We start from the raw sequence: 20778 nt of genomic DNA, 5'->3' as shown, positions 1-20778 counted from the left end.
GCATCTAAACTATTGATCCTGATAAACCTGATAAACCTGGAGGACATAGCACATAACAGTGGAAGGGAGGAGAAGAGAAATCTGGGGCCTTGGATTCAAGTTGCATCTCTGATATTAATTTAACTGTTATCTTGGGCGAGGCATTGAAATCCATTTGCCCATATTCTCTGATCTATAAAAGAAGAGATTAGATAGGCTCTTAAATCCCCGACACTGAAAAGGAAAACTTTTATGACTTAGGAATCAATACCATCTTTCTGTTTAAGTCTTGGCTTTCTGAATTTACAATCTAGAGACTACCAGAAGTAACCACTGATCCTGTAAAATGGTGTGACTGATGTCTGACCTTGGTGATATTTCTCTTTTCATATTTATTTTCTGGGTCTTTTGTCCTTTGATAGCCAAATTATATAAAGGAAGAAAAGTACATTAAAGACCAATACATTGGTACATTGGCATTACTCAGTCCCACTATAATTTCATGGGACCAGTTATGTCCATAAGATATCAGTTGTTGACCTAAATATCTTTATGATATGCTCAAAAATATATATGAATAAGCATATATGTGGATATGTGGACACATATACATGCTCTCAGAGAAACTCTGATCTTTTATGATGATTTTCATATACGTACGTAATTTATGTTTTTCATAATCCCCTCCTATTATTTTCTTTCATCATCTCTCTCCCATCCCCCTTCATTGAATCCCTTGGTCTTTCGAGCTAGTTTCTTTTGTATTTTGATGTCATTTTTCACCTTCCTTTGTCATCCATGGCAACTTGGTGGTAGGCCCAATGCTGTACAGGTGGCAATAGCCACTGAAGGTCATGAATGCCAAAGCCACCTCATGTCCAGAATACAGCACTCCAAAGCACTCTTTCCCATCCTCTGGCGCGTGTATTCTTTCTTGACAGGAATTCTATAAGGAGGCTTTCATTTGCTCCATCTGGACTCTCTGGAAAATTTTTCTTCAGAGGATAGGGAGTTATGCCTGGATGCAAAGGATTATGAAAGTGCTTTGCGATTTTTTTTTTCATTTTTTTTCGAGGTAGGGTCTCACTGTAGTTCAGGCTGACCTGGAACTCACTATGTAGTCTCAGGGTGGCCTGGAACTCACAGCGATCCTCCCACCTCTGCCTCCCAAGTGCTGGGATGAAGGGTGTGCGCCTCCACACCCGGCTTAGTGCTTTGTAATTTTATTCATATCTTCCTGCCAGGTTTAAGAGAAAAGAGATATGGGGGTCCGGTTACTCTCAGCTGCCTTCTAATTTCCTACCTCCTCATTTCCCCCTCTGAAGAGGTCACCCCAATCGTCTCAATGACACAAGTGTTCCAGTAGGATGATCCAGTAGGATCGATCCAGTGATCACTCACTGATCAACACTGGACACCATTGTGCTTGGCCAGTGGCAACAATACAGTGTCGTGAAATGGTCAGGCTTGCTGTTTAGCTTCGTGTAGGTGAACTTAGCGTCATGCCAGCTGAAGAGCTCCAGGGTGCTAGGGGCGTCTCTGGCCAATCCCAGGGTGCTAGGGGCCATCTCTGGCCGATCCCAGGGTGGTAGGGGCTGTCTCTGGCCAATCCCAGGGTGCTAGGGGCCGTCTCTGGCCGATCCCAGAGCTCCCGTTCTGCAACTGGGCACTGCCGCTCTCTTTTGCAACTTTTGGATGATGCTCTTGAATTTGGCATTTGAAAAAATAGCTCATCACTGTTGATTTATTATGATGCTAGGCCAAAGGAAAATCAAATTTCAAAGATTTCTTTTCTTTGAGGGACCAAAATATTCTTTTACATTTCTTAGTATGGGTTAAGAGATAAATGATTTCCAACAAAACAGTGGAAATAATAAAACTTCGTGATATTTTTTTCTTCAAGAATATCAGGATGGAAGACGTTGGAGTTCAGTTTCTTTATCCAATGAAAAAATCAATTTCCCATTTGGTAAAGGGAAACAGTATTATCTTCATCAATACTTGTAGTTTAATGCATAGTGTGAACCTTTCTTTACAAAGGTGTTGATGAATTTTTGTGCAATCCATTCAAGAAGTGCTAAGCTCTTCACAGACCAATAAGGGTCCAGTTTCCATGACGAGGTCTTCCAGTTCTTTCAATAGCAGCTCACATTCAGGGATGAGAAATGAAACCGGTCTTGGAGGCTCTGGAAAGCTTCACAAGGTACACAGGTGGGAGACAGAGGGAGAGGCAGGGCTGTGGAGAGAAGGAGCTCGGGCCAACCAAGTTGAGGGTTCAGGGTAGTTGCACATGTCCTGGTGGTGGCTGTCATCCATTAAGTCTCAGTCAGGGCTGGACTGAGGAACAGAATGGATAGAATGAGTATGCATTATAAATGGGATTTCTTATATCAGTTCACAGAATACTGGATGGGAAGTAAGTACAACGATAACTATTCTTCAGGCTTGAGAGTCAGAGAACCTGGTCACTGCTCAATCCACGAGGTTATATTCAGACTGGAGTTGAAGAAGCCGGCAGCTGCTCAGGACACAAGGCAGGACTCCTCAGCAGTCCCAGTGTGGCACTGAAGGCCTGGAGGATTCCTGGAGAGCAGCCGGTCTTCCGTCCACGTTGGGAGGTCGATGGAGCTGGATTCCAGTGATCAAGATCAGCAGCATTAGGGCAGACAGATGTACGCACTAGACACACACACACACACACACACACACACACACAGAGAGAGAGAGAGAGAGAGAGAGAGAGAGAGAGAGAGAGAGAGAGAGAGACAGAGAGAGAGAGAGACAGAGAGAGAGAGAGAGAAAGAGCCAGGAAAGACATTCTGTGTGCTCTTGGAGCTTCTTTATATATAAGTTCCCACTGGTTCCAGCACCGCTCACTCGGAGTGCAGGCCTTCCCTCCTCTGTCAGTCCTTCCTGGAAATGCCCCAGGACCGCTCCCTCTAACTGCAGGCCTTCCCTCCTCTGTCGATCCTTTCTGGAATGCCCTCACAGACCCATTGGGGAGGAGTGTTTCTTACTTGATTTCAAATCTGACCAAGTTGACAAGAGAACAAAGCCAACAACAGAAGTGACCCTTTGTCAAATTGGCGCAAAGCCTCATCTCCTTATGTCATGATTGATTTCCAAACGAAGACAATGACAAGGTCCTAATTTCACCACACATACTATAGCTCTCCCACATACTCCTGGAAGCAGCACTATTCTTTTTTTTTATTATAGTTAGTTATGTACACAGTGTGTATAAAGCCATGTTGGTACCATCGTCAGCCTTCTCCTGGTCCTCCCCCCCTCCGCAGGGACCCTTGTCACTGGGGAATGTGGGTCACGCATTGTGGAGTTGGCCCTCAGTTATGGGAACCTCACTGAAGCTCTGTTCTTTCCCACCAAATACATGACACGATCCCTTGAGGGTGCTTTGTCTCTGATATCCAATATTTAAATATACCCTTAAAAATACTTAACTACTCATGTTATCTCAAATGGTATTAACTATATAGCAAAGACATAGAGGAAAGAAAACTGCAAACTGCAAAGTCTCTTCTTAATATACGAGTGCCTATGTGCTAACACTTGAAATAGGGCAGAAACAGTCATGACAGTTGACATGCTCATTTCTATAACTCGTCTCATGGCCTTCGTTGGTAACTGTTTTCCACTACTACCTGCTTTGCATTGCCTCTACCCTCAGCAAGCACCTCAGAGGGCTTAGGCTCTTTACCTGGAGGGATGACTCCCATATACCGTCACTCCTGTAGGACCTGCTCATTTATCACTCTGCCTTCAATGGGCTGCTGTGACCTTTATTGCAGGACATAGTAACAGTCTGAGTGCCCTCAAGGATCTCCTAACCTAGACCTTCTCTTCCTCCACTCAGTTGTGGAGCCAAATTTTACCTCGATCATCTGGATTAATCACCCACGCTGTGACTCCTTTCTTAGGCTGTTGACTCAGGGGCACTGAAGCGGCCAGGGGGAAGTGTTCCCTTTTGGTTCAACACAATGTTTTGTGGGCCTCCTGACAGAAGCACTCCCGGCTTCTCTCCAAGGCTTCTAGGCCACAAGAGCATGAGGTTGCAGGAATAGGAAGAAAAATTTGTCCAGTGGGCCACTTGGGGGTGATAGTGAATAGTATCCTTCCTACTTGTACCCCTTGATCCCTAAGCCCATGAATCTGGGCTGTTGGAGAAACAGTCCCATATACAACATTCTGAAGAGAGGTGTTCAAGTCCTTTAGGTCACTGACCCTGAGTTTGGACTGTAAGTTTCTTGCAAAAGTTTCCACAATTAAGCCAGGCATGTTGGCACATGCCTTTAATCCTAGCACTCAGGAGGTAGAGGGATGACTGTGAGTTCAAGGCCACCCTGAGACTACATAGTGAATTCCAGGTCAGCCTGGGCCAGAGTGAGACCCTACCTTGAAAAACAAACAAACAAGAAAAAAAAAAAACAAAAATAAAAGCAAACAAAAACAAACAAAAAAGCTCCACAAGGCAACTGCTTCAGGATGGTGGGGAACATGACAAGTCATCTTCTGATGAGGTCGCCTTTTGATGAGCATTCACATGCGACACAAATGTCTTTATACAATTTGCCCATTCAGAGAGTTCTATTCGCACTGCTTTCCCACAAAGGTCCACCTTAGAAGGAATTTCTCTGCCTGCTCCGCACCACCAGACTCCTGGGAATAGTTCTAAGTAGAAAGCCCTGGAATTTCGGGTGGGTTTATCTCCCATCCTCGGATGCGTATGAGCTGCGCCAGCTCCATCCACAGCAGTTGCTGCCTCTTGTTCTCTTGGTCCAGTGAGCATCATCACTAGAATTGATCAACACGGTGCCTTGTGGAAGGGACAGCGGATCACGATTCCTGCAATCTCAGTTTTGACACAGGTTTGGAGCATTAATATAACTTTGGGGTTCCAACCGTACAGGTGGACTGCTGTCTTTATCAACTGAAAGCAAATTGGCTCCTATGGACAGATTCGGAGAAGAACTTTCCCAGAATCAGAGCTGCATACCAGATACCAGGAAATGTGTTAAACTGCTCAAGTATGGAAATCACATCTGGCATAACAATGGTAATTGGAGTAATTTGATCAAATGTTTGATAATCAGCTGCCATTCTCCATGACCCACCCATTTTATGAATAGACCAAAAGGGACATTGTAGTGAGAATTCCACCCTGACTCTTTCAAGCACCAATCTCCGTAATCCCTCCAGGGAAGTGATAAAAGTTTTGGATTTTCTTTCCCCTGCTCCGACATCTCTAATGGCTTCTATTTGGCCTTGACAATCATACTAGCCCTTACTCTAAGGTCATGGAACCAATGTGGAGATTCTGCCAACTTCTGAATGTATCTATTCCAAATACAAATTCACAGACAAAACCACAGGATGAGCTCAGGGACCTACTGAACTCACTGTGAAGAGGACTTTTATTAAAACTCCACTGCTAACCCAATCTCTATAAGTATTTCTTTCTTTTTTGTTTGACTTGTTTTTTTGAGGTATGATATCACTCATCTCAGGCTGACCTGGAATTCATTATGAGGTCTCAGGGTGGCCTCGAAGTCACAGCAGTCCTCCTACCTCTGCTTCCCAAGTGCTGGGATTAAAGGCATGTGTCACCACTCCTGGTGAGTATTTTTTTAATTGGAGGGATACAGTGCTGTTTGGGGTCCTCTAGAGTCAATGTAAATTCAGTATTAGGATATAGTAAGCCCTAAATTTCCATATCTTTCCTTTTCTCCAATGTACAGTTACCTTAGTGAAAGACCATAGATTCCCTTTGGAAGGATGGGTGAAAATGGATGTCAAAAGTTTTACAATTGTAGGAGGGTCCTTTCTCTAGTGGACATGGCACCCTCTTCTTCAATGTGGACTGGGTCCATAGACTGGAGCTCAGGTCTTGGAACTGTTTACGGGACCATAATCCTCTGTTGCTATGATTCAGAGACCTTAGTAAGCTTCTTATCAGTTTCATTTCTGGGAAAACCATGATTAATCAGCCAGTTCCAAAGGTCTCTGTGAGTCAGACCACTATGAACATTATTTTGTCTTTGCTGTTCATTATGGTAAGTATGCTAAACTCACCTTTGGCAATCCAGTATTGCCACTTAGCCCTAGTTGCTCTGAGATCCAGTTAGAATCATTGCATATAAATCCTTTAATTAAACAATCATGGCTGCCACTATAAGGCCCACATTATAGATAAGAGTAATGACTGAACTCTCAAGTATGCTGAGGTTCCCCTCACAAATCTGTTTGTTCTAATTTCATTTTTTTCTTCATCTCCCATTGCTTATGTTTGTGAAGATAGTTCTTCCCCAAAACTCTTTGCTCTTTCTCCTACTTCTCATTTTCTTAGAAAACCCTGAAATGGCAGAGTTGTAATTTCCCAGTCTGCTTTGCTCTCCAAGTCATGACATAAGTGAGAAAGTATTATTGTGGTAAACTGTGGTGAGACGGCATTCATGTGTTATTGTAACAGAGCCTTGTCTCTCCCAACAAGTATTTCCCTTGGTTGATTTATTTCTCAATATGTCATAAAGAGAATGTAACTAACAGCTATGTGACTTATATTTGAGGCTATTGGGAATCCCTTCTCAAGGCTAAAGAATTTCTCCTGGGTCATTTTATTTAATATTTTCAAAGGTAAATACATTCAGCAAATTGGTTCAAAACTTTGTATATTTATAGCTTCTATATAAACTAAGATAAAAAAATAGCATGACTAATCATATTATATTTTTTGAAAATAACACTGAAAAATACAATGTAAGTTAGTTTATTTTTATGCTTTACTTTTCTATTTTGATGACAGTGACACTATCATACAGAAAGCATGAAATGTGGCATGAAATGGCTTAAAAAACTTCAGACTCTCTTTTGCTGGTTCAATGTAATTGGATCCTTCTTAGAGCCCAAATTCAGCCTCAAATGGAAGAATCCTCAAATGTCCATCTCAATGATCATGCTAATCATTGTACTGGCTGTCTCATTGTTGAAGTAAAAGGGAAGTACTGTATTGCTAGCTAAACCTGCACTAAGTGGCCATCTGCTCCAACTATTACTCGGTTTAGGGGAGAGAAATTGTTGGTGGCAAATGTGTTACCATGCTTATTTCTAGCCACCACCTCTAAATGGTTCCCTGGAGCTATCAGGATCTACAGGTAAATTTGCTGACAGCCAGGTTTTCCTTAGTCCCATAAGTGCCCTCTGAGTGGAGCATGCCCAACTGCCCATCATCTTTCTAGGAATACAGAAAAAATATCCAAACTTCTTATGGATAATTATTTTGGACCCTGGAGAATATGTGCATGGACCAAGAGGGCTTGGATTTTTATTTGCCACATACTGTGTTTGAACTTTCGCTGTTAGGTAAACCTGGGTTCAAATCTTGAGTAAGTCATATACACTTGGGAAAATTGGTCACCCAGCCCCCTTTTATTTGCTATGAAGTGGGCATGCTAATACCCCTTGTGCAATGTTCAATGTTGTTATAATCAAATGGAAAACATTGAGCACATGGCGGATGGATCCACCCCATCACTAGAAGCTATAGTCATTGTTCTTCTGCTCGGTTAGTCTGTTCTCTCCTGGATGTATCTGGCAGTGAGAAGAGGAGTGAGGTGTGCATGGTAGTTGGCTCTTCTCCGTTGTGGTTTTATCCTCTTGCATCATATCCTGAAGTGGTTCCTAGAGCTTGAAGAAAATCTGCAGTGTATTAACCTTAAAAATGATCCGACTTTCTTTCCAGGGTAATTATCTCCTGGCTAGCTGCTTTAATCTTTGATGGTCTGATTGAACTGGAAGTTACACAGAAGTCTAAGACTGAAAATATACCTGGTGAAAAAAATACAGCATATATCTGAAGGCATTAATTGGAAAATCTTTGGGGGCACTGGAGAGATGGCTCAGTGGTTAAGGTGCTTACCCAAACCCCAAGGACCCAGGTTTGATCCTCTAGATCCCAAGTAAGGCAGATGCCCATGGTGGTGCATTGTCTGGAGTTCATTTGCAGTGGCTTGAGGCTCTGGCATGCCCATTCTCTCTCTCTCTCTCTCTGTCTCTGTCTCAAATAAGTAAAAATAAATTAAAAAATGTTTTGGGGAATTTTGTTATCACTGTTACATGGTATTCTCCTATCTATCATTATTATGTCATTGCCCCAGAAGTTCTGAAGGGTCGTCTTAGGTTTACAAACTCTGGCCGTGGGTCAGTACAAGAAAAGGAAACTTTGATGGGCTTATGCTACCAATGCTATGATGCCCCTATCCTAAGAGTGACAGTTTAGGGTTTGTAACATCCACCTTTAGAAATGAGAAGAAGAGCAGAAATAATAAGCTAAGCATAATTATCTTATGATAAGTTCATAATTTAAACTCATGAACTTAACTATTTGAATTTCAGTTAGGTGAACAAATCTAGATTCATGAGAGCTAGACAATTTTACCTTCCAAACGTTCCCCAACTTTTGAGAAAACTGGAAGCTTAACAAACACCCACATTTCACTGTGACCTAAGTCTTTTATTTTACTTCCCTTTAACACTTAGCTTAGCTCCCCTGTCTCTGCAAATCTCATTATTCATATTGATGCGATGAGACCTACAAATTGAACTGACTCAGGCAGAGTTAGGGGGCTGTAGGGACAAAGGATCCAAAGGAGAGGGCCATCATCCGCAAGGGCACAAAGGAAGTGGAAAATTTCACCAAATTTCAAAAAACATTTTACTGGGCTGGAGAGATGGCTTAGCAGTTAAGGCATTGGCCTGCAAAGCCAAAGGACCCAGGTTTGATTTCCCAGGGCCCACGTAAGCCAGCTGCACAAGGGGGCACATGTGTTTGGAGTTCGTTGGCAGTGGCTGGAAGCCCTGGCGTGCCCATTGTCTCTCTTTCTTTAAAAAATATTAAAAAAACATTTTATTGGCAGCTTCCATATGTATAGACAATAAAGCATGATGATTCTCTCCCCACCTTCCACTATCCCTGTCTCAAATCCACCCTTTATCGAATCCCTTCATCTTTCCAATTAGTTCCTCTTATATGTTGATGTCATCGTCTTTCCCTCTTACGCTGAAGGTCTTGTGCAGGTAGTGTCAGGTACTGTAAGGTCATGAATATTAAGGCCATTTGGTGTTTGGAAAACTTTCTAAGCAGTCTCACCGTTCCTTCCGCTCTTACGTTATTTCTGCTACCTCTCCCAAAATGGACCTGCACTGTCACTTCTTCTCAGCTCTGTGGTGCCTTCTGAGACATCCCGAGGTCACCGCCATCTGAAAAGAGGAGCTTCTCTAACCAAAAGTGAGAGTAGCATTAGTATATGGGTATAGATATAAAAAGTGCTTACAAGGCCGTTTGGTGGGCATAACATGTGCATGTATCCAGACAACATCAGGGGTCACTCCCCTAGGGGTCATGTACCCAGCCTCCTCTTTTGACTAGGTTTTCGGTACCAAGCATGTCTTCCCTCCCATGGAGAGGGTTCCATCATAAAAGACATGCCACTACTTCACCCGTTGGCACATATGGTTGGCCAGTCTTGAGACTTGCAGGGCCCACTGCAGTTTAGCACTGTTGAGTTCTCTCTCCTAAAAGGCTGCCTGCAGCCTAGCTCTTTCCAGCTTTCTGACAGCTCGTCAACGGGGAGTTTCCAGCTCAGCTCCAGCATGTGGCGTCTTCAGCCACAGGGTCTCATTATCTAGTTCTGATGGACAATCAAAAGCCTTGGCAATGACCTTTAATATTTTGGGGGCATCAGGGAACTCCCTGGCCAGTAACTCATCCTGGCACTGAAATTTTTCTAATAATAACTTAAGACTTCTGGGCACACCATTATCCATGTCCATAGCCTACTTCTGCCCATACTTTCTCTGTTTTCAAAAACCATATATATTACTGATTAGCAAAGAAGTACATTGCCATATGGCTTATTCATAAAATCTTAAATTTTTAATTTTTTAAAATTGTTTGATATATAGAGAGAATATGGGCACACCAGGCCTTCCAATCACTGCAAACTCGACACGCATGCACCGCCTTGTGCATCTGACCTATGTGGGTACTGGGGAATCAAACCTGGGTCCTTAGGCTTCACAGGCAAATGCCTTCACAGCAAAGCAACCCCAACTATTGTGAATATAGCAGTAATAAACATGGGTGATCAAGTGTCTTTTATTTTCTTTTTATCTTCTTTATTAGATGTGTACATAGTGTGTAAACAGCACATGTCGGGACATCCTCCTCCCTGTCCTCCTCATTGGGGTTGCCAGTATCCCCATGGGGACCGCACACCGTGCATTGTGAGGGTATCAATGAGTTATAGGGAAAAGGCAATGTCTCAAGTATCTTTAAGGCAGTGTGTTAGAGTCCTTAGGTTTTATGCCAAGGACTAATATAGCTGGATCATACAGTATTTTTTAGCTGTCTCAGGAACTTCCACATTGATTTTTACTAGGGCTGTATCAGTTTACATTCCCACAAATACAAAATCCTTCCTTTTTCCCCACACCCTTGCCAACATTCATTGTCTTTTGTTTTCTTGATGATAACCTTTCTGACAGGTATAAGATGGAATCTCAAAGTATTTTTAATTTGCATTCCCCTGATGGATAAGGATGTTGAATATGTTTATATGCCATCTGTATTTCTTCTTTCAGTTCCATAGCCCTCCCCCCCTTTTTTTTGATTGGGTTCTTTGATTTCTTGCTAACTTTTTTTCCCGTCTTTTCCTGTTTTTGAAACGGAGTCAGTCTCAAATCCTTTGCAAGTGTCTCTTACGTCCTGCTGAGTACCAAGGCGTCATTCTTGAGCCAGTGCTGGGACTTAAAAATGTGTCCCTAGGTTGACACAACAGGTACCCATGACTTGCGTGTAGGTGCTGATGGCGAGGATGTCACACGCACTGCTTCACACTGAAGACAGGTCTTTAGGGAGCATTGAGTTCTACGCCTGCCCTGTCTTCTGTTGCTTGTGGAAGTTGTCAGGCAGATGCCACTTGCCTCAGTTTACTCATCTGCAAACGGAGAAAATCACTTGCATGCTCTTCATCTCACAGTTGCGGAATTAAGTGAAACAACAGGTGAACAAAAAGCCCAAAGTCGCAGCCTGGGCAGCACTCAATGATGTTACAGGCACCCGGGGGGCCTCAAGCTTCTGGGAGGAGGCTGTAGTGGAGGGGTTCGAGGCTAAAGATTCAGAACATCATGCAAGCTGCAAACCAGCCTGAAGCTAAAATAAATCTTGCCAACTACAAGAATGGTGACAGACCCATATTGACATGCCAAGCCCTTGTTTGTGTTGGCAACTATGAACCTGTTTTACTTCTGCTTCCTAGGATATTTAGGGTTGGATTTTTCTGCTTTGTTGTAGGATGGGGTGGCTCGGGGGGGGGGAGAGAGAGAAATATATATATATATTTTCAGTCTATACTGGTTTTAAGACAAAGAATGGGTGGAATGTTGACATCAGAATGTCCCCAAAGGAGTAGACAGAGGACTCGGGGCCTTTAAAATGCCTGGACATGAAGTGACGGGTGCATGCGTGACCTCACGGCAGTGGCTGCTGCCTCCTTAGGGCACACACAATATTGAACTCTTCCACATCACGACCCAGATGGTAGAGGAGGGCACAAACAAGAGCACGAGACAAACTTGTACGCAGGAGCATGCCAGGTGTTACGCAATGTTTGGCCCAAAGAACTCAAAAGAACATATTTTGTATTCTTATGTCTGAGTCTATCTTTGGAGTTTAATGTGAAAGGAAGGCCCTATTCAGTGTGCTTTGGCGGTATCTCTGTGACATCAGGACTCCTTTAACTTTGGCCTATGTAGTGGGATTACCTCATGGGGACGGGAAGAAGCCATGTCTGCTCTGCTTCCCAAGTGGGGGCCACCATTCTGTTAATAAGCAGGAAAGAAGTCAGCGGTTTTCTCCTCTGCCGGACGCTTCTCAACAAATGGTTCCCATCTACTCCCGTATGTGCTTTCTTCGAAGGTCCTTTCCTCTCCTCTTCCAGCTAGTGGGGATTATGGATCTAGAACTTTCTTAGACATACACAAAGATTAGTGTCTTCTCACTTGAAATTTTACCTTAGCCTAATGTCCTTCCTTTTTCTACATGTCGTACCCATGTCCAGGAGTTCAAGGCCTGGCATTTCTTTATTATGTGAGTAGGTATTCTTGTCTTCCTCTTCATAGTTCCCATGAAGAGAGAGACTTCTCTCTTCCTAAGAAGTGAAAAATATTGGCAAAATCACTTTGGATTTCACCCAGTGGTTAACTGGATTGTTGAAAAGCTAACATACAGGGGACCGTGTTTAAGGTCACTGCTCCATTTTCCCGGGACAGGTAGGCACATGTACTTCCTGTCTCCATATGGCCACCAGAATAAATAAGTCTTTCACACTTTCTCCTTTGATTACTAGAATTTGGGATAGATTTTCTTTTGTTGTGTTGAAGAATAGTGAGATGGGCCTGGAGGACCAGCCACTTAGTAGGCTGAGTTGGCAGGAATGGAGGGGAGGGTTGGGTCACTTGAGACTGGGATTTTGAGGCCAGGATAGGCAACCTAGCAAGATTGTGTCTCAGTAATCACGGAACAAAAGCCCTCAAAGCTTATTATATCCATTGCATCTTTGCTTATCGGGCTGTGTGTTAGAATGGATTTTCTAGAGCAGGTTCTCCTCTTAGCTTCCAAATGTAGAGTGGCAGAGGGCCATGGAAGCTGCTTAGTGTGTACTCAGACTGGGTGTCCCTGTCCAGCTCCCTCAGAGAGGCTGGTCTTTAAGATGTGACTGAGCAACCTCATTTAGGTATTATTAGAACTGCTCGTTCACTCTGCACTCATGGTCCCTAGGGGGTGACATCAAATTGGTTGGGGGGGGGGGGCGGAGAGTGGGACTTAGGTCACCATTCCATCTCTCCAGACAAAATGTGAATCTGAGGCAGTGTCATTTCTATTTCCTCAACTGCACCAGCCTCCAACCAGGCTCAGACAGTCTTTGTATAGAAGGAATTGTGTTGCTCAGAGAGAATAGACAGCATTTTCAGTTCCTCTTCCTTCTCTTCTAAATTTGAGTAGAATTCTATGGTTTAGATTCTGAGAAGCATGGCTGGCTGGCAAGAAAGGCATAAAACTAATTTGTGGAGAAGTGATTGTGCCAAAGGCCAGTTCTAAAAATGAAAAGATATTTGTACTCATTCTGGGAAGTAGAAAATTTTATTAGAAAATTCTGGGGCTGCCAGAAGTATCAAGGAACTGGTCTTAAAGTTGTCCAACAACATAAGTTTCAGGAAAGAAAGTAGAAAGGGAAAAGATAATGACATTGGAGAAGGATTTCTTTCATTTTTTAATTTTTAAAAATTATTTATTTGCGGGCTGGAGAGATGGCTTAGTGGTTAAGCGCTTGCCTGTGAAGCCTAAGGACCCCGGTTCAAGGCTCTGTTCCCCAGGTCCCAAGTTAGCCAGATGCACAAGGGGGCGCACGCGTCTGGAGTTCGTTTGCAGAGGCTGGAAGCCCTGGCGCGCCCATTCTCTCTCTCTCCCTCTATCTGTCTTTCTCTCTGTGTCTCTTGCTCTCAAATAAATAAATAAAAAAATAAAAAAAATTAAAAAAAATTATTTATTTGCAAAGGGAGAGAGAGACACAGAGAGAGAATGACAGAGAGAGAGAGAGAGAGAGAGAGAACACCAGGGACTCTAACCACTACAAATGAACTCAAGATGCATGTGCCACTTTGTGCATCTGGTTTTACATAGGTACTGGGGAATCGAACCCGGGCCCTTAGGCTCTGCAGGCAAGAGCCTTAACTGCTCAAACATCTCTGCAGCCTGCTTTCTTTCATTTTTGACATTGTTTCCTAAATTTCTACTTATTTATTTCCCACTTACTACATATGACAGATACTGAGAGGAAATAACATGGATCCACAGTAGGAGGAGAGACCCCTTAGGACCAGTTGGTGGAGGTGGGAATCTCACTGGCTTGCCTATAGAAGGAACTGATGGCTTGAGATACAGTCTGATGGGCCCAGACTGTCCCCACCACACATTCACAACCATAAGAACAAGGAGCAGTGTCCTGTATTCAGAACTCACTGTCCTTGCAAGCATGGTCTTTCCATTGTGCTCTGTGGCCAATTCTTGGAGTGCATTCACTGAGCAACAGATGGCGGGAAATGTCCTCTGGCTGGATGGCGTGCAATCCAGCAACAGTGAAAGCTAGGCTGAGGAGTATGGCTCAGGGGAGAGACATATGCATTTAAATTTTGTAAGTCTACAATATTTGAAGTGAATGTCCTGGGAGGAACAGTGTGAAATGGCTGTTCAGTTCAAAACAGGGCTATTTTTTTAAAAATTAAATATTAATGCCACACATTTCTGCAGGGTTCAGAGAACAGATGTTAGGCTTGACGTTGTGGCAATTTAATTGACTAAGAATATTTCCTGTCATTTTTATCAACGTCTGGATTTCCAATGTCCATTAAGTTTGAAAATATGAAACACAGGAAAGGATAATTAGTACTCTGTTTCCATCCATGGTTACCTGCTGACATTGGGCCCTAGAGAACCTAGAGCTTTCTCCTGAGTAGTTTAGAGAGGCAGAGATAAGCTGAGCTGACCTATCACCCAGCAAATTGTTCCAGTGGGTCTCTGGCTGGACTGCAGCCCATTCTGTAAGTACAATTCCTCTTCTTCTTCTTCTTCTTTTTTTTTTTTTTTTTTGTTTTCAGAAAATAAATAAGCTCTAAATAAGCTTGGCTTTAATGTTGGAAACACCTAGGGATTCTATTTTTTTCCTCTTTCTCTCTAAATCCTACTTTTCCTCCCTAGGTCATTTCTCTCAACCTCTGCCTAGATTTAATAAATGAATAAACTAATGTGTTTCAATAGCAGAGGGACCTTTCCGCATAGAACCCCAGGAAGTAGATAAAAATTATTTTGAACAAACTCACAGTGACATAAAATGTGGCTTGTGGTGATTTAGCACCAGGAAACATTTGCTAAGTGGAAATCTCAGGAAAGAACAACCCTAAAAGGGCTATTGGTCAGGTGCAGCTCAAAACAGGTCTATTCATAGAAAAAGCGCCCAGGCCCTCTTCCTCACAAAAGTCACATTATTTAAATGGAAAACCATAGTCGACTGTATTCCCTGTAAGACTTGTGCTTTGCATTTATTAGATGGTTCTGGCAATGATGCTGAGGTCTCAGTTCTGTCCTCCAGGGACGGCGGCTTGTGGAAAGAGAGGGGAGGGAGGCATGGTATTCCCAGCCCTAAACATTAAATCATTGCAGTAATGATTTCAGAGGAAATAAGGCAGAATTGAACCAAATGAAAACCTACTGATGTGGCTAGGGGATTACTACTGCCCACCTGGGAAAGGCCTGAACACTTCCCTGTCAGTACCCATAGGAGCTACTTTTGTCCTTGGCTGAGGGAACTTGAGTTCTGACTCAAAGCGCCCTAGGTGGGCATATGCCATTTCCCATCAAGATTAGTGCCGCTATATAAAGTTCTTTCTTAAGACCGAAAACATCCGTTTTTCTTATACATGTTCTCTAGTTAACAGAAACTAGGCCCAATCTCAGGCCATAACATTGTCCTAAGAAGTTCAGAGACAGGAAGCCTTGGTTCCTCCCTGGCTGCCTGTGCAGCATGAGGAGCTGCCGGCACTCTCTCTGTTTGCTTGGTAAGTTTTTCCCCCAGACTGAGGGGCATAAACCCACGATGCGGGTGGAAAGTGAGGAGGAGATGTTGTAGTTGTCGAGCCAAATTTTAGGGGGCAGGTGGGTGAAATTTGCCTGTGTTGCCTACATGTGAATAAATCAGGAACTTTAGTTCACTTGGGGTTGGGGGGATTGAGTCTTCCTGAAATAGACCTATTCCCCCTCAGCTTTCTTTTTTTTTTTTTTTTTTTAATGTGGCTTTTCATCAGTTTTGCTTTCAAATCTGCATGAATTATTTTTCTTCTATTAAATATTAATGTGCCTTTCTCAGTAGATCAGTAGATGAAGGGGGCAAATTAGGTCTGTTACACATCTTCCTGCCACTATTTACTGCTGCGGCGGGATTGCAGCAAATGCCAGCTTCCAACACATTATTAAATCAGGCCTGCAACGAGCCCAGATGTTCCCCCGGAGCTGAGTGCAGCGAAGAAAGGATGAAAAACAAACAGGAGCGAGTGCTGGGCGACCTCCTACATCCCTCCTCCTTCTGACAGGTCCATCCAGCCCTTTGACAAACTTGCCCTCAGCTGGGCCCAGCTTGCCCTTCCTGAAACAGTGGTCATGGGATGGGGCTTTACTTTTTTTTTTGAAGCCTGTTATTTATTTTTTTTTCCCCTCCAATGACTGTTTCTACTTGATTAGTTCAGGATCAATATGTCTGGTAGGCAGAATGTGATAGAGAGAATGATTTAGCAGTGTCAGACGTAGCTCTGGGCTTTGTTCACGTGATTCTCTTCTCCCCGGTGGGTGACTTTCCCCTTCTTGCCACAACTCATATCACGTGCACGCACATGTGTGCACACGCACATGCATGCGTGCACACATGCACACACACCTACCCCTTCCTGCTCTGTCATTCTTACATACATTTTATTCACATTCATAACTAAGATTAACTTGGTCTCCTCTCTGAAGCCTATTCTGTAATCCCTAAATTGTGACCTTTAATTAAACCATGATGCTCTGGATGATAATTGCTTTCCTTATAGGCCACAAGCCCTCTAAGCAATTGTACCTCAGAACCATGGAAGGATGATGGAATCTGTGTGTATGTGGTATGCACATGTGTGTGCATGTGTGTGTGTGCGCGCAGGCCAGAAGAGGATGCCAGGTACCCTTTTCACTTCAGTTCATCTACTATAGCACATTAATAAATGGAACCAAATATGGACCTGTGGCTGAGCTCTCAGTTGCTTCAGTTAGAGGGGTGACCAACAAGCCCCCACCATCCTCCTGACTTTACCTGCTGACAGATATATGCAGCCAGGTCCTGCTCACTGCGTGGGTGCTGGGGAAGGGACTTGGCCTCTCATGCTTGCATAGCAAGGGCCCTTACATACGGAGCTGTCTCCCCAAGACTTTCGATTTCTAGTAGGTTCCCAGGTAGTTTAGCAATGTTTGTCTGCTTGTTACAATTTGAGAAGAAAGGTTCTTATAGATCTTATGACGTAGTTAATGTGAAAGTATCTTGTAAATTAAAAGACTATAAATTATCCATGAAGCTTATATCTTCCTTGTTCCTTCTCTAAGATTCATTCTGATTTTATTTTATTTATCGTATCTTCAAATACATCAACCAAATCTATTATCTTCTCTCTTCCCTCCAATTCTCTACCCCCATGTATTTTCTTTCCTTCTGTTCACATGACACAATTATCCTCATTTCTTTTCAAAAGTTTTAAAAAATATGGAATGCTTCACAAATTTGCATGTCTTCCTTGCGCAGGGGCCATGCTAATCTTCTCTGTATCATTCCAATTTTAGTATATGTGCTGTTGAAGCAAGCACTTTTAAAAAATTATTTATTTATTTGTTTATTTGACAGAGAAAGAGGGAGAGAGAGAGAGAGATTGGGCATGCCAGGACCTCCAGCCACTACAAATGAACTCCAGATGCATACACCCCCTTGTGCATCTGGCTAATGTGAGTCCTGGGGAATCGAACCTGGGTCCTTCAGTTTTGCAGGCAAACACCTTCATCACTAAGCAATCCATCCAGCCCCCTCATTTCTTTATATACACTTTTGGACATAGTGCTAAAGAGGGCCTATTGGTGATACCATGGGAAGGTATAGTTGATATAACCACTTATGGTCCCTCCTATCACTTCTTACCCAGGCTGAGCCATGGTCTCAGTCTATTAAGGTTAAACACCACAAACTGAAAGCAAAGTGACTTTTAATATTCTGGAAATCCAAGATCAAGATGCCATTGGAATTGTGGTTTGTTGGGGACCCATAATATCTAGTTGTTAGACTTTCAGTTATAACCTCAGACAGTAGAAGGGACTATCCAGCTCCTTGAAGCCTTTTCTTCTTTCTTTTAAAATTGTTTATTATTATTATTTTAATTTTGAGAGAGAGAGAGAAGTGGGGGGGGGGGAATGGCTGGGCCAGGGCTATATTTGTTTATTTGCATTGAGAGGAAGATTGTGCACACCAGGACCACTTTCTAGTGCAAATGAATTCGTATGCATGTACTGCTTTGTGCAGCTGGCTTTGTGTGGGTACTGGGGGATCAAACCTTGGCCAGTGGACTTTGCAAGCGAGCATCTTCAACTGCTGAGCCATATCCCCAGCCCTAGTAATATTTTTATAGTTGGCATAGTTTCATTTTTACATCTTCATGCATTTATGTCATTACAGTCAGGTTCTGGGTCCAGGACAGAGGGGAGATAAGCAACAAACTGTTGCTCGGACCCAAAGCTTTCAGCTCCTGGATATCTGTTAGTGGAGCAATAATTCATATTGGGCTGTGCATAGTATAAACTGCTATATCCTAGAACTCACTATGTCACCCCAGGTGGCTTCAAACTTGTGGTCCTCCTGCCTCAACTTTCTGTGTATGGAAATTATAGACATATCTCACCAAACCTGGCTACTAAATGGGATTTGAATAAGAAATAGAAGCAAATGTCTGGGCTCTAAGAAGCAATGACTATAGGAGTTGAGATGAAATGGATATATCTTGACTCCCCCTTTATTTAATTGCTTCTTTGCCAAAATGATCACACACATATCATACCCCAATCAAACTAATTAACTAGACCTAAACAAAGGCCAAAGAGTAACATCATTCAGCCCTAAAAGGCATCGACAAGTTGAGCACCCATGTTTCCGCCTGAGTAAAAACACTGCGCAAGTGGGTGCGAACAGAGAAGAGCTTGGGTAATGGAATCTCTTTTCACTTCAGCTCATCTAAAATAGCGCATTAATAAACAGAACCAAATGTGGTGCTACAGCTGGTTTTATTGGTCATTAACATTTACAGATCCTCGTGAAGTCATGTTTTCCAGTTCTCAGATTAAAAGATTTAGCTGGCCTAATTATCAGCCTCTGAATGGGGGTAGCAAAGGGGTGCAGTCAGGCCGGCAGACTGTTCTCTCTTCGGCGACGCCTGCCCGCACCTTCCCAGGGTGAGCCAACTGGAAACAAACGCGCTCCTTTGACCTCTGGCTGAATCTGGCCCTCCAGCAGGGTAGTTGCTGGCAGCCGCTCTACGTTTTGCCCCGGGCCTGCCTTACCAGTGCACGGCTCATAGTTAAAGGTTACAGGCTCTCATAAAAGTAAGTTGCATCCATCCTCAGGACCTGATTCTCTCTTTTAACTTAACATTCTTATTGCTTTCTTGCCCCCTGTTCCATGAGGTTGAGCCATGGATCGTCTTATCAAGTGTGATTAATATCGCTACCTAAGTGAGACTATTGGGTGGGAACAAATTAACTGAGCAACAACTTGCTTGTCTAGTTATACGTTCTGAGTTTTGGTTGAAGAAAGTGGCAAGCCTGAGGCAAAAGAAGACAAAGAAGATAAGAGAAAGGAGCGGGAAGCATGTCAAGAGGAAGAAAGGCAAACCAGAGATGTTACCAATACCCCCCCTGCCGCATCATGTCTAGTGTATGATACTGGGTGAGGCTGTGGGTTTTGCTCTGGGCACAGCTTGTGGGGCACTTGGCCCCACACACAAGGCAGGAATTCTCTTGATGAGTACTGTATGAGGTCCCAGCAGTGGCGTGTTGTTGACTTGTGCAGGATTGTGGCACCGTGCTTAACCATTAGCGACCTTTCTGCCTTTTCCCACCTGCCACCCTTGCACCACCCCCACGTATGCAGCCTGCTGACCACCTCTAGGCAGCTGGCCCGGAGGAAAATGCAGTCATTACTGCGTAGTTTCATTTGTTGCGTGTTATCTGGGTGCCTCCTGTGGGATTAGGGGGGCAGTCTTAGCCAGCCCTGTGGTTACGTGAGTCTGCTGAGTGATTCTGACCAGCTTGGCCTCGAGTTCTCTTGTTGTTGGGAGCCAGAGAGTAGGACCGACCACAGAACTGGCTGGGGCTTGTTTGGCGAGTGAGAGCCATGGCCAAGTCTTCCACTGTCACTGGGCTTGAGCTCCGGAATGCGCCAGGGGTGGGCGGCTGGCCCATGGTGCGTGCGCTGCTCCGCCACTGTGACGGCGGGGGCCATGGGTGGCTCTGAGTGTAGGCGCAAGCTTGGTGACCGAGTATGTGGTAAGAATCCTGGCAACATGCCGAAGGTGAGTGGAGAGGGGAAGAGAACGAAGGCAGGAAGGATGGTCAAGGGAATCTTGCGTGGTTCAAGACTACGGATTTTTAAAAATAAATAAATCAATAAGTTCATTCATCAGACATGCTAAGCAAGTGGTCTAACCACTCAGCTACACTGGAAGCCCAGACCGTGGTTTCCATAACGGGTGCTTCTGTTTTGTTTTTCTGCCAGAGCCTCCTGGGATCTGAACTAATGTTCTCCTGACTTGCTTTTATACCCTTATCATTTATTGGTTGAGTGTTTTTTTTTTTTTTTTGTGTGTGTGTGTGTGTGTCTGTTTTGGTATTTTCCAGGTAGAGTGTCACTGTAGCCCAGGCTTCCCTGGAACTCACTCTGTAGTCTCAGGGAGGCCTCGAACTCACAGTGATCCTCCTACCTCTGCCTCCCGAGTGCTGGGATTAAAGGCGTGCGCCACCATGTCTGGCTAGAAGGTGACTTTTTTTTCTTTTTTAAAGCAAGGAAATTGAAGAATATTTAAAGGGAAAAATCAGGTTAAGATGGAGTCATTCAG

At 43.6% G+C, this 20778-nt stretch overlaps 1 non-coding gene and 1 pseudogene across 1 annotated transcript; both read right to left on the bottom strand.

Annotated features, from left to right (window-relative positions):
* Positions 1-1536: 1536 nt before the first annotated feature.
* LOC123455767 lies at positions 1537-20125 on the bottom strand (annotated as a pseudogene).
* Positions 17385-17491, bottom strand: LOC123455926. Its single transcript, XR_006634223.1, has one exon. It is a non-coding gene; the product is annotated as a U6 spliceosomal RNA (small nuclear RNA).
* Positions 20126-20778: the final 653 nt, after the last annotated feature.

The sequence above is a fragment of the Jaculus jaculus genome, chromosome 18, assembly GCF_020740685.1.
Source record: "Jaculus jaculus isolate mJacJac1 chromosome 18, mJacJac1.mat.Y.cur, whole genome shotgun sequence".
Lineage (NCBI taxonomy): Eukaryota > Metazoa > Chordata > Mammalia > Rodentia > Dipodidae > Jaculus > Jaculus jaculus.
Note: the sequence above shows the minus strand (reverse complement) of the source record. Positions and strands in the feature narration are given on the sequence as shown.